Raw genomic sequence first — 13,625 nt, 5'->3', positions numbered from 1 at the left:
CCCAAGGTCACACAGCTGGGGAGGAGTGGGGTCCAAATTCTCAGTCATGCTGTACATTTCTGACATCTACCACCTGCTCCCTTTACTTATAAGTAATGCACATTTCCCTTTTGGCAGGTGAACTCCTTAAGTTGGGGGCAGGCACCCTGAGTCCTGTTTGGATGTAAACAGGACTGTTTGGATCCAAACAGGATGTACACCCTGCATCCTGTTTGGAGGCTCTAGTGCCACCTGGTGCCTAAGAAGTCTAGCTTTATCCCTCAGCCGACCAATGCCACAGCCTCCCCAGTCCTTAGGGTCAGGTCAGCAGAGCTGAGCCACCCAAAGTAGGAGGGAGCTGCTCCCCACAGCTTTGACCACGTGGGATTCTGAGGGTACTTTGTGGGAGAGGTTGGTGGCAGGTTTCAAAGTGGTGGAAGTGGCAAATGCCTCATCCAGGAAGCCCAGGCGAAGCACAGGCTTCCCCAGCTGAGTCGGGGGGTTGCCAGGCATTACTCTGCCAGACCCAGGGGTACAGGTCTGGGTGCGGAGCTAGGAAGGTGTACATCCCAAAGAGGGAGGCTGTCTGGGAGGCTCCCCATCAGGAGACTCTGGGATTCCAGAGGTCTTGGCTTGCAAGGTTGGAGGGTGGTTGGAACCCTTTGCAGAGGGCAGCATTTTGCTTGTTTGTGCTGTTCATTGCAGGGTCAGCTTCTTGGATGGCAGATCTGTACAATCATGCAGGGCCCAGGCTTCAAGGGCCCACATCTGAGGGCCTGTATTAGTCCGTACGTACCTGAGACTGGGCAATTTACAGAAGAAGGAGGTTTAGTTGGACTTACAGTTCCACATGGTTGGGGAGACCTCAAAACCATGGCAGAAGGCAGGAGGAGCAAGTCACATCTTACATGGGTGGCAGCAGGCAAAAAAAAAAAAAAAGGAGCTTGTGCAGGGAAACTCTCGTTTTTTAAAACCATCAGATTCTTGTGAGAACCATTCACTATCATGAGAACAGCACAGGGAAGACCCGCCCCCATGATTCAGTCATCTTCCACCACGTCCCTCCCACAACACATGGGAATTATGGGAGCTACAAGATGAGATTTGGGTGGGGATGCAGAGCCAAACCACATCAGGGTCTATGCTTGGTTAAATGCTCTTTGGAAATAAATGAAGACCAAGTGAGAACAGGACAGGGCTCTTTATTTAGAGCTTGCGTATAGCGAGAGACAGCCACTACCACTTGCTTTGGCAGAGACTCAAAGGCAGGCAGAGGAGTGGGGAAGCTTTATGGGGGAAGGGGAAAGGCTTCGGATGTGCCCTGATGGGAGGCTGTTTGCCTGTGGAAGCAGGAGGCTTCTAACTGGAAGTGGGGCATCTTATATATTGTTTCAGGGTGTGTAATTGGCTTTTTTCCAAGTTGGTCTTAAGTTGGAAGCAGGAACAAAATTTAGGGAAGGCTGGGTGCAGTGGCTCATACTTGTAATCCCAATCCCTTGAGAGGCTGCTGCGGGAGGATCATTTGAGGCCAGGAGTTCGTGACCAGCCTGGGCAACATAGTGAGACCACATCTCTACAAAAAATGGAAAACATTAGCCAAGTGTGGTGTCATGTGCCAAAAGTCCCAGGTACTTGGTGATCACACAACTTGCACTCCAGCCTGGGCAACAGAGAGAGAGCTTGTCTCAAAAAAAAAAAAGAAGATATCAGTTTTTTGTTTTTTTGAGACAGAGTCTCGCTCTGTTGCCCAGGCTGGAGTGCAGTGGCGGGATCTCGACTCATTGCAATCTCCGCCTCCCAGGTTCAAGCGATTCTCCTGCCTCAGCCTCCCAAGTAGTTGGGATTACAGCTGCCTGCCACCATGCCCAGCTAACTTTTGTATTTTTAGTAGAGATGGGGTTTCGCCATGTTGGCCAGGCTGGCCTTGAACTCCTGACCTCAGGTATTCCGCCCACCTTGGCCTCCCAAAGTGCTGGGATTACAGACATGAGCCACCACGCCTGGCGAAGCTGTCAGTTATTAAAGTCATGGACATTATGGGATGATCATTACAGAAGTTGTTTAGCTTCCTAGGTTGTTACTAGAGATAACAGTCTGACTTCCTAAAGAATGACGTATAGCACACTGGCTTCCTGGGCTGATTACTATAGATAAAGCATTGGTTTCCTGGGCAAGTTGTGAATCAAAGCTCTGTTTTTACATAAGGTCTGACCATTGGCCATTTGTATACTCAGTGTATACTCAGTATCCCTCTGCTATCACCGTCTTGAAATTCTAAACAGGGGGCCCTGTGTTTTCATTTTAAGCTGGGCCCTGCGAATGACAGCCATTCCTGGGCTGACCTTGACACTGATAAACAAGGAAACTTCCCTGACACTGTGGCTTTGGGCAGACACCTGAACTGTCTGCAGTTCTCAAGCTTTTACTTAGAATGGGAGATTATTTGTCACCAAGTACTGAGGGCCTCCCAGCTGCACCCAGATGCCCCTCCAGGGCAGGCAGGGGCTGTGTTTTCTCCACCAGGGCCTTCTGGGCAGTGTGGGGACTCGAGAGTGCAGGTTGAAGCCAACGTCTCTCTTGGGCCACATCGCTCTAATTCAGATCCCATTCATTTTACATAGGGAAACTTTGATCTATTTTTGAAAAAATAAAAAAAGATTTGCTAATCAAATGTCCTGTGCGAAAAGTTTGCAGGGACGAGCAATATTTAATGTCAAGAGCAAAACTTTCCAGGACCTGCAGAGCACCATGTGACACAGCCCATCACCTCTTAAGTATAAAAATCTAATTTCAGTGCATTCTTTGCTGTTTATGAAGTAGCTCTTCCAGCCCTCTACTTGGAGACAACCTGGTCAAGGCACCCTGAAATACTCGAAAGCAGGACAACCAAATCCTTTTATGGTGATTTGCTCATTGTGGGTCCCTGCAAAAAGCAGCAGAGCTTTGCAACCCTCAGACTGAAGTGCTTCTGTTTTCCTCGTTGCTTCCCTAGGCTTCCCAGGTCAATCTAGCACATGTGGGTGCCCAGCCTTCCCTGCAGCACTTGCTCCCTCCCTTCCCTCCTCTGGGCCAGTCCCTTGGCCAGTGCATGCCACCTCCCTGCTCTAAGGCTACTGCTCTACCCCACGCCCCACCCCCAACCAAAACCTCTGGAGACAGACAGAGCAGGTTCTGAGGCCACTTTGCCACTGCGAGACCTTAACCAGGCTGTTTAATGTCTCCGAGTCTGATTTTCCTCGTCTGTGAGATGGTGACAGTGATCCTCCCCTGAGTAGCATCCAGGTGAGAGCTAAATGAGATGATAATGGGATAATATTTGTGTAACGTGCTGGCCCAGATTCACATTCAGGAACTCAGCTGATGATCTAGGCATCTTCACACCCCATTGCTTTGGTTCAATTTTTCTTTCTGGTGAAAGCAAGTTTCCCTGTTGAACTATCATCTCTGACATCAGCTCTGGCTTTGAATCCCCTCCAAACTCTCAAAGAATGCACAGTTTTCTCCACAGAGTGTATTCAAGAGAATATTCCCCAGGGGCCATTGGCAGCTGCCAAGGATGTCTTTCTGCAACTTTGGGAAAAACAGTAATACGGGCTGGAGTACGTGTGTGACCTCCCAAGGTGGCTGTTTGCAAGGGGAAGGGCTCACTGGCAGGCACAGTTCTGAAGGAGTGTTTTGGACGAAGTCTCTTTGCTGTCTAATGGCAGCTCTAAGGCAGAGTGTGGGGAAATGGCCATGGGCACAATAGATGGTGCCAAGCACTAACCAGCAGCCATGTGCACCACACTTCTCTCTGCCCCCTGGTGTCTTTCCTGCCGGGAAGCCCCATGCTGCCATCAGTTTGAAGACCCTTGCACCTGGCTGGCACCCATATGGGTGATGCATGGGACAATGCAGTCACGCCACTTTTGCATACACTTGGTGTTCACCTTGGTTCACAGTAGCCAGAGAAAAACAATAAGTGCTCACTAAATGCCTTTGCCTGGCATAAGCCACTGCACCCAGCCCTGGAATGCACTTTTTTAATAGTAGCTGTATTTAACAACTGAGTTGCAAAATATCTGAAAATTTAAAAAGTGACTCTAGGAGGCCGGGCGCGTTGGCTCAAGCCTGTCATCCCAGCAGTTTGGGAGGCGGAGGTAGGTGGATCATATGAGGTCAGAAGTTCAAGATCAGCCTGGCCAACATGGTAAAACCCCATCTCTACTAAAAATACAAAAAATTAGCTGGGCATGGTGGTGGGTGCCTGTAATCCCAGCTACTTGGAGGCTGACTCAGGAGAATCACTTGAACTCAGGAGGCAGAGGTTGCAGTGAGTAGAGATTGTGCCATTGTACTCCAGCCTGCGCAGCAAGAGCAAAACTCAATCTCAAAAAAAAGTGACTCCAGGAGCCAGAACAGGACAGTTGTACTTTCCTACTGGAACTTAAGCCCTTCCATTCTGGAGATGTTTTATTTTTATTTTTTTCTTCTTTGTTTTCTCTGCTCTTTTTCTTTGGAATTTGTGTGAACCGATTGTCTTTTTAAATAATCTTTTCTCTCCTATTTTTGCTCGATTTACCTTTTCATTCTATTTTCTGAAAGATTTCCTCAACTTTTGTCTTCTAACCTTTTAATTTTCATTTTTTCTAGCATGTTTTAATTTTCTAGCTTTTCCTTGTTCCTTGATTACCATTACTATTTTCCTCTTCCTTCTTGTAGATCTTTTTCTTCTTTCAAGGATACAATATCTTGTCTCATATTCCTAAAAGTATGGGGGATTGGCTTGTGTGTGTGTGTGCTGTGTTTAGTTTTTATTTTCATTCATCGTCAGGCCTCTCCAAGTTGTTTTGCTTTTCATGTAAGACATTTACTTCAGATATCTGGTGATAGTTGCTCATTTTTAAGAGGCAAGTACAACAAATCTGACTGGGATATTCTTTGCATGTGAAGAGCCTTGTTGTCTTTGGGCCTCACTGTAGTATAATCTGGCTGGACCATTATGTTGGGAAAGTCCTTTATCAGTTAGCTATTGCTGTGGAACAAACAGCTCCAAGCCTTAGTGGGTCCAAACAACAACTGCTTATTATTTCTCAAGTCTGTAGGTTGGTTGGGTGGCTTGTGATCTGGCCCACGCATGTCTAATTTCAGCTGTGCTCATTCATGTGTTGGCCATCAGGTGCTGGCTAGCTGGAGACTGGGTGTTCTAGGATGGCTTTGCCTAGGACATCTTGGCTTTGTTCTATTTGGCCTTGTGGATTTATGTACTTTAAAAAATATCCTCGTACCTTCATTTTAGTGAGATTTTACATGAGGTAGAGGTAAATACGTATGCCTAATCTGTCATTACAATTAACTAGAAGTCTTACAATTACTTCATTTTTTTTCCTATCTCAACAAGCAGGGAGGAACTGGCTGGTTGAAGAAATTAAAAGGAGAGCTGTGTGGTTGGAGGCAGAAGTGTGGGACGAGAGTGGCGTGTGATGAGGTAGGCAAGGGCTAGATCATGCAGCACTTTTCAGCCAGGTTGAGGATTTTGTACTTTCCCTTTTTTTTCTTTTTCTTTTTTTTTTTTTTTTGAGACAGAGTCTTGCTCTGTCACCTAAGCTGGAGTGCAGTGGTGCAATCTCGGCTCACCTCAACTTCCGCCTCCTGGGCTCAAGCTATTTTCCTGCCTCAGCCTCCCAAGTAGCTGGGATTACAGGCACACGCCACCGTGACTGGCTAATTTTTGTATTTTTAGTAGACGTGGGGTTTCGCCATTTTGACCAGGCTGGTCTTAAACTCCCGACCTCAGGTGATCCGCCTGGCTTGGCCTCCCAAAGTGCTGGGATTACCTGTGTGAGCCACCGCACCTGGACTGTATTTTCCTTTAAGGGCATTAGAAAGCTATTGAAGCAGTTTATGAGGAGCAGAGAGATGATCAGATCAGCATTCTATAGAGACCTCTGGGCCTGCTGTGAAGACTAAATTGGGAGAGTCATGAGTGGATATGGAGACACCTGTTAGACGCTGTTATAGGAGTCTAGCCAACAGATGGTGGCTTGGACTCAGGTGAAGGAGGGAGCAGAATTGAACAGGTGATTGCGTAAGGAGGTTGGGGGAGAGAGATTTTTGTTTAAAATTTTTTATTATACTTTAAGTTCTAGGGTACACGTGCACAATGTGCAGGTTTGTTACATATGTATACGTGTGCCGTGTTGGTGTGCTGCACCCATTAACTCGTCATTTACATTAGGTATATCTCCTAATGCTATCCCTCCCCACTCCCCCTAATTTCTATGGCTCCCAGGTTGGAAGAGGTTGGCAGGATAGTGGACAGAGGTTTGTTTTGTTTAGTAGTGGGGATGGGGACAGAAAAATATCCAGCTTGAATGTGGACACATTGAATTGGAGGTGCCTTTGATATATCCAAGGGTAGGCGTCTGCTCTCTGGGGGCACTCAGAAGACGGATCTAAATTGGAATCTAAATTTGGAAATCAGCCGGATGATGTCTCCTGATGAGGTCTCCTGACAAGAGAGCAGAGAGTAGGAAGAGAACATAGGGTCTTTGTAGACCTGGCCATAGACCCGCTAGATGCAGGACTCCGGAAAAGGAATGAGCTCTGGAGAGAAAACCCAGAAGGGGCAGCTGGGGAAGGAGGAGGAAGCCTGGAGCATGGGTGTCAGAGAAGCCGGACACAGGGTTTTCAAGGAGACCCTGAGAGGCCCAGCAGGATGGGAGAGAAAACTCCCCAGTGAGTAATCCCATCAGGCAGGTTGTGGCTCATCATTTAAACCCAAGTCTCTGCCTCTAGCCATGACATGAGTATCAAGCGCGCCCTCCCAAGTCGCAGTATTTCTATGCCGGCGTGCGCCTCGCTTTCATGTGCCTCAGGCTCTTCTGGGTCATTAGACTTGCTAGCACCAACCGCGTGCAGACACTGCAGCCTTCCTTATGCCATCACCGTGCTGCTGCTGACACTATTTCTGGACTGTGTCTCCGGTGACAGTCGCAGGGCCAGGCACTTTGCGAACACCATCTTGATGCCTTGCTACAGCACTACAATCACCATTTCACAGCTGAGTAAACTGAGGCTGAATGGAAAACTGACTTGCCTGACGTCGCACGACTGGTGAGAGGTTCTGCAGAATCATATCCCCAGATATCCGAACAACCTGAGTGTCCTTTTTAATACCACATTGTCATTAGTGATGACAACGGAGTCTCACTCCAGCGGAGTATCTCAGTGTGGCTTCTTTGAATCGCAGTGCCTGATATTTTCTGTCCAGCTTTTAGAAGAAATGTCTCGTGCTTTGCATTCTCAGGCCTGCTGGAACTTGGCAGGGGTTTGTCACAAGGCTAAAGAGTCACGGATCTTTGGGTTTGAGGCTGAGCTAAAGAGAACCTCCGATTCTCCTTTCACTTCCTTTCCCAGCTATAGTCACAAGATTCTTGTTGTCCATTCCCCTCCCACCCCTCAAAAAATTGAATAAAAACAGTAGGCCTCAGGGCCGGGTGCAGTGGCTCGTGCCTATAATCCCAGCACTTTGGGAGACCAAAGTGAGTGGATCACCTGAGGCCAGGAGTTAAAGACCAGCCTGGCCAACATGCTGAAACCCCGTCTCTACTAAAAATATAAAAATTAACTGGGTGTGGTGGCAGGTGTCTGTAGTCCCAGCTACTTGGGAGGATGAGACACAAGAATCACTTGAACTCGGGAGGCGGAGGTTGCAGTGAGCCCAGATCGTGCCACTGCCCTCCAGCCCGGGGGACAGAGCAAGACTGTGTCTCAAAACAAACAAACACACACACACACACACACACACACACACACACACACACACACACACACACAGAGTAGGCCTCAGGCTTGCTTTTGAAATCCCACTGCCTGTGAGGCTGGGGTGCCACGGCTGCTGCGGACCTTGACAGCCCAGATGTGAGGCCTGGCCTCTCCTACTTCCTGTGAGATCTTGGGCACATCGCGAAGCCTCTGCTGCTCCAGCTGTGAACGGGGAAGATCAATGGACAGAATCTCATGGGTTTTTGGAGAATTACATGACATAGTGGATGTAAAAGCTTTACATAATAGATGTGAAGCTTTTAGAAGACTCCTTGCATTCACAGAGAGGGCGCTTGGCAGTGTCAGCAGCCCCTGCTCTCACTTTGGGCAAGTGAACGGGCTGAGAACCCTGGCTCTGGACTGCCGTGGGTTGACTCTCCTCTATCACACAATGCCTGGGGCCTAGAGCAAGTTACTTGATTTTTCCATGCCTCAGTTTCCCCGCATGTTCACTAAGGATTATAATGCTACCTGCTGCGGAAGTTTGTTGTGAATGTTGAATGAGTTAAGAGATGTGATGTGCTTGTAACAGTGATGGCATTTGCAAGACACCCCTGCGTTCGCCGTTGCTTCTATGGCAATGACATGGTTATTCTGTGCACAGGGCTTTCCTGTTGGTAGCACTCCTCTGAGTGCTGTAGAGAATTAGTGGTCCTTACCTTCCCTCTCCCAGGAACTGAGCAGCTAAGATCAGATCAAGATAGAAAAGCTGTGATAGAGATGAAATGAAGGCACATGGCTAAGTCTTGTTTTTATTACTCCTGTGAGGGCATAAGTACATTTAGCTGGGAGCTGTGTGATTTTTATACACCTCCAAGGTAGAATTGGGTCTTCTTCCTTTCATAATTAACATTTAATTTTTTTCCTAATTTTCAAAGTGATAAATATTTGTGGTAGAAAATGTGAAAAATACAGAAAAGCGAAGAACAAAATCTCTCACAATCCCATTATTTCGAGAGAACACATTTGGCTGTGTATCCGTCCAGTTTTTGTCACGTACTTATAAATATTTTAGAAACATTGAGATTATACAATACATATTGTTTTGTAAGTTGCTCTTCTACTTAACAATACACTGAAGGCTAGGCATGGTGGCTCATGCCTGTAATCCCAGCACTTTGGGAGGCTGAGGTGGGGGGATCACTTGAGGTCAGGAATTTGAGACCCGCCTGGCCAAAATGATGAAACCCCATCTCTACTAAAAATACAAAAATGTGGTAGGTGCCTGTAGTCCCAGCTACTCAGAAGGCAGAGGCTGGAGAATCACTTGAACCCAGGAGATGGAGGTTGCAGTGAGCCAGGATAGCACCACTGCACTCCAGCCTGGGCAACAGAGCGAGACTCCGTCACAAAAAAACAAACAAACAAAAACATGAAACAAGACAAGCAAACAAACAAAAACCCAGTATATGGTGATGTGATTTTCGGGGGATTCTTAGATATCTTTGTATCTCTTGCTGATTTTTAGAGCAAAGTTTTGCCCTCTTGTTCAAGGTTTCTCAATCTTCAGTTATTATTATAATGTTTTTACTGTTAAACTTCTTTTTCAAATAAAAGTTATTTCATTTTAGCTTCAGGAGGAACCTGTCAAGGATTGTTACTTGGGTATATTGTGTGCTGGTGGGGATTGGACTCCTAGTGTACCCTTCAATCAAATAGCGAACATTGTACCCTTGAACTTTGCAAACTTCACTCCCTCCCACTCCTCTCTTTTGGAGACCCCAGTGTCTATTATTTCCACCCTTGTGTCCATGCACACTGTTTAGGTCCCACTTGTAAGTGAGAACATTTGGTATTTGATTTTCTGTTTCTCAGTTATTTCACTTAGGATAATGGCCTCCAGCTCCAACCAACTTGCTGCAAAAGACATGATTTCATTTTTTATGGCTGTGTAGTATTTGTGTGTGTGTGTATGTGTGTGTGTGTGTGTGTGACGTTTTCTTTGTCCAGTCAATCACTGATGGACATGTAGGTTGGTTCCATGATTTTGCTATTGTGAATAGTGTATAAACACACAAGTGCAGGTGTCTTTTTGGTGTAATGATTTCTTTTCCTTTCGGTGGATACTCAGTGGTGGCATTGCTGGGTTGTTCTATTGTTATTCCTTGAGGAATCTCCATTCTGTCAAACTTAAGTTATTTATGACCTCCTTTACAGGAAACAGTTCACAGACCCCCAAGAATCTTCCATCAGTGAACATTTGGAACATCCTCAGGCCCCAGTTTGAGAAACAGTGCATTGGATAGGTTGCTAGATGGATACCAAATGAATAAATATGGGCAGCAGGCACCTGCTTTGGCAGAGACTTCTTTGGGTCTATGAAAGTCTTCCTTTCTGTTGGATGAGGCTCATAACAGTGATTCATATCTGCAGGTGCAGGCATGGTCTGGACCAACAGCCAGCCACATGCTGTTCCTGCCATTTGCCATCTGCACTGTGTTTTGACTCCTATTTCAACTCCTATTTGCAGTACCATAGCTGTTTCCAGCTTTCAATGACTCTAGTCATCAGCCAGGCTACTCAGCCAACCTGAAAATATGCCACATTATCCACACATTTCCAATCCACCATGATTTTAAAAATACTCATCCTGTATTCCTATTAAAATTATAGCATTTAAAAATATTTTTATCAAAGGATTACATACATTAAGAAAAGGAAGCAAATTGTCACAATATTGTTTGATAAATGATCATAAAGTGAAAACACCCAGGTGGTCAACCCTCAGGTCAAGAAACAGAATATTATCAGGATCCCAGAAGCCCGCTTTATGCCCCCCACTCAAAAGATAACTGCTATGCTGACCATATCTTACTTTCGTCTGCCTTTGAACTTCCTATAAGTAGACTTATCCACACTGTACATGTATTTTTGTGTTTGTGTGTTTACTTTCTTTCTCAACATTGTCTTTGTAAGATCCATCTGTGTTGTGTGTGACAACCATCCATTTATTCGAATTGCCTTATCATATTCCATTGCCTGACTATGCCACAATTTTATCTATTCTGTTGATGGGTATTGGGTTGTTTTCGTTATTAGGTTATTAGGAATAAACTGCTATGACACTCTTGTACCTTTATTTTGGTTCATATGTGTAAGTATTTCTGTTGAGAATATACCTAGGAGTGGGTCATAAGGTGTATGACAACAGTTTTTTCAAAACGGTCACGCCATTTACACTCCTACCAGCAGTGCCTGAGTGTTTCAGTTGCACCATCTATTTGCCAAGACTTGGTGTTACCTGTTTCATTGTAGCCATTCTGTTTGGTGTGCAGTGGGTTCACATTGTGGTTTTACTTGCATTTGCATATGACTTATGAAGTTGAGCACGTTTTCATATGTTTATTGGCCATTTGTAAATCCTTTTTTGCAAAGAGCCTAATTAAGGGTTTTGCCTGGGGAATTAAGAAGAGGATGAAGTCTAGAGATAGACAAAGGTAAAGCAGGGAGAACTTTGGGATTCACCATTTTACTGAAAACTTTTGGTACCTGTAAGTAATGATTCTGGAGTCACTGTGGTGTGATTCTGGGATGTCCATAGCTGAAAAATCCCGTTGTGTGACAAGATGCCTGCAGGGAGGCTGTCTATTGCTTGGGTATGCTACAACACATAAGGAATACATTAGGGAGTGTGCCAGCCCAGCTCACAGAAAGGCTATTGCTTTTCCTAGGCCGTTTGAGTTCCTAGCTACCACCACCAGTTTCAGTAGACCTTAACCTTGCAATCAAGTTGTAGATTATAGCACTATTGAACCTATATGAATCAGCCCCTCAGGGCCAAGGTCACATACTTGGTTAGAGGCAAGTCTCATTTAAGTACATTTTCTCCCCGTGTGATGTTTATGAAAATGATGAAATTCAGTACCTCTTTTCTACTTCTCTGTATTTCAAATCAACCACGTAATTTCCCCCTTTTGAAGGCTGCTGCAGTGTAAATGGAAAAGCTCATGATTTGGGCTCAGACTATACCAGTTTAACTCCCAGTGCTAAATTTAACTAGTTGTGTGATTTTGGGTAAGTCACTTTACCTTTTTGAGACTTAATCTGCTTGCCTATAAAATGGGTACATCTACCTTACAAGGCTAAGATTCAGATAATTGATGCAAAAGCAAACTGTAAACCTTAGGTTACTGGACAAATCAATATTATGATTTATATTAGTTTGGGACCTACAGAAGGAGATCTTGGAAAATTGTAGGGCTGGGAGCCAGAGGCCATGGAAGATAGGGAAGGAGGTGAAAGTGGGAAAAATTACACCCTGGAAACCCAGTGACCAAGTCTCAACTCCTGGCTGGCTTGCATCAAAAGCTGGAGACTGAGCGTATGTTAGTGACTGAGCCAATGCAGAAATTCCTCTGACCACTAGAGGGAGCCATACATTAGGTTGGGCATCAGATGGGCCTCTATTATGTTTAGCAAAGATCCTCATGGTGCCTGCCGCTTTGATTTCACATCTGTAGTTCTGAAAAAAGCACTAAGCTTGACACTACGTCTCTTGATTTTAAAAAGTTATCTTCTTCCTCAACATCACCACCACTACCATCATCATCCTAGTCTTTGCCTATCCATTAGTCTTATCTCTTTGCCTTCTTTTAGGAGTGTAACAATTGCCTTTAAAATCACAATTTACAATGAGAAATGTAATTATCTAGCAATCCAGAGCCTGTGTCTACCCACCAGGATCTCTTTTCTCTGTAGTGCAATTACATGAAATGCCAACTTTTAAATCACAAGTTGGCTGACCCGCCCACGTCCACCAGAGGACAGGCCTGCCTTGGAGGGGAGCCATGTGGCCAGGGCTGTGCAAAGCCATTGTTGTGTTTGATTTCTTCAGAAGGGGAACACCAAGGCCATGTGAGGGTCAAGCCTGAGAAAGAATGCTTATTTTTGGAGTTTCTGATAAGGCCAAAAACAGACAGAAAAAAGGAAAAAACTGAACATTCAGCACATTCATTTTACTGATACTAATGCTGCTAACTTTTCTGGGAAAATTCAACTTAGACTACTCCGCAGTGATAAGAAAGCAGTGTCCCCACACATTTTCTCAATTCCTGGAGGAGGGCAAGGCAGAGGATGGTGCCTGTTTCTCCTAGAGGAAAGGGCTCAATTCTAGAGTCTGCTGGGTCAGCCTGAAACCTCCCCTCCAATGGGTTTCACTCCCACCTCTGCCTGACACACAGGTGGAGCCCTGCTAGGAAGCTGGTGGGGTCCTGGTGCCTGCTCCACTCCCTGGACTTCGTGGCCCTCTGCCTGGGCTCCCACAAGCTATGAGGAAGTACTTGGGGGTCAGGAGCAGCTCAAGAACATCCTGGAAAGTTTAGAAAATTTCACTTTTCAGGTCTGGTCAGGTCGCTCACGCCTGTAATCCCGGCACACTGGGAGGCGGGCAGATCACCTGAGGTCCGGAGTTCAAGACCAGCCAGACCAACATGGTGAAACACCAATACTACTAAAAATACAAAAATTAGCTGGGCGTGGTGATGGGTGCCTGTAATCCCAGCTACTCAGAGGTTGGGGCAGGAGAATCACTTGAATCCAGGAGGCGGAGGTTGCAGTGAACCAAGATCATGCCACTGCACTCCAGCCTGGGTGACAGAGTCAGTAAGACTTTGCCTCAAAAAAAAAAAAAAAAAAAAGGAAAGAAAAAGAAAATTTCACTTTTCTTTCATATATTCAGGCATTTACTTTAAAGATAATTAGCATTATCATTTCTGTCACTTTAAGGGTAATATTAAGAGAAATAAAACTCAGGAGATTTGGCTGATTTCTGCTGATTGTTTCTTTTATTCAGCCAATATTCCTGGGGCGTGTGCCATGAACCAGGCTCTGTGCCAGCTCCC

This window comes from Chlorocebus sabaeus, chromosome 27, assembly GCF_047675955.1.
Source record: "Chlorocebus sabaeus isolate Y175 chromosome 27, mChlSab1.0.hap1, whole genome shotgun sequence".
NCBI classification, from domain to species: Eukaryota; Metazoa; Chordata; class Mammalia; order Primates; family Cercopithecidae; genus Chlorocebus; species Chlorocebus sabaeus.
Note: the sequence above shows the minus strand (reverse complement) of the source record.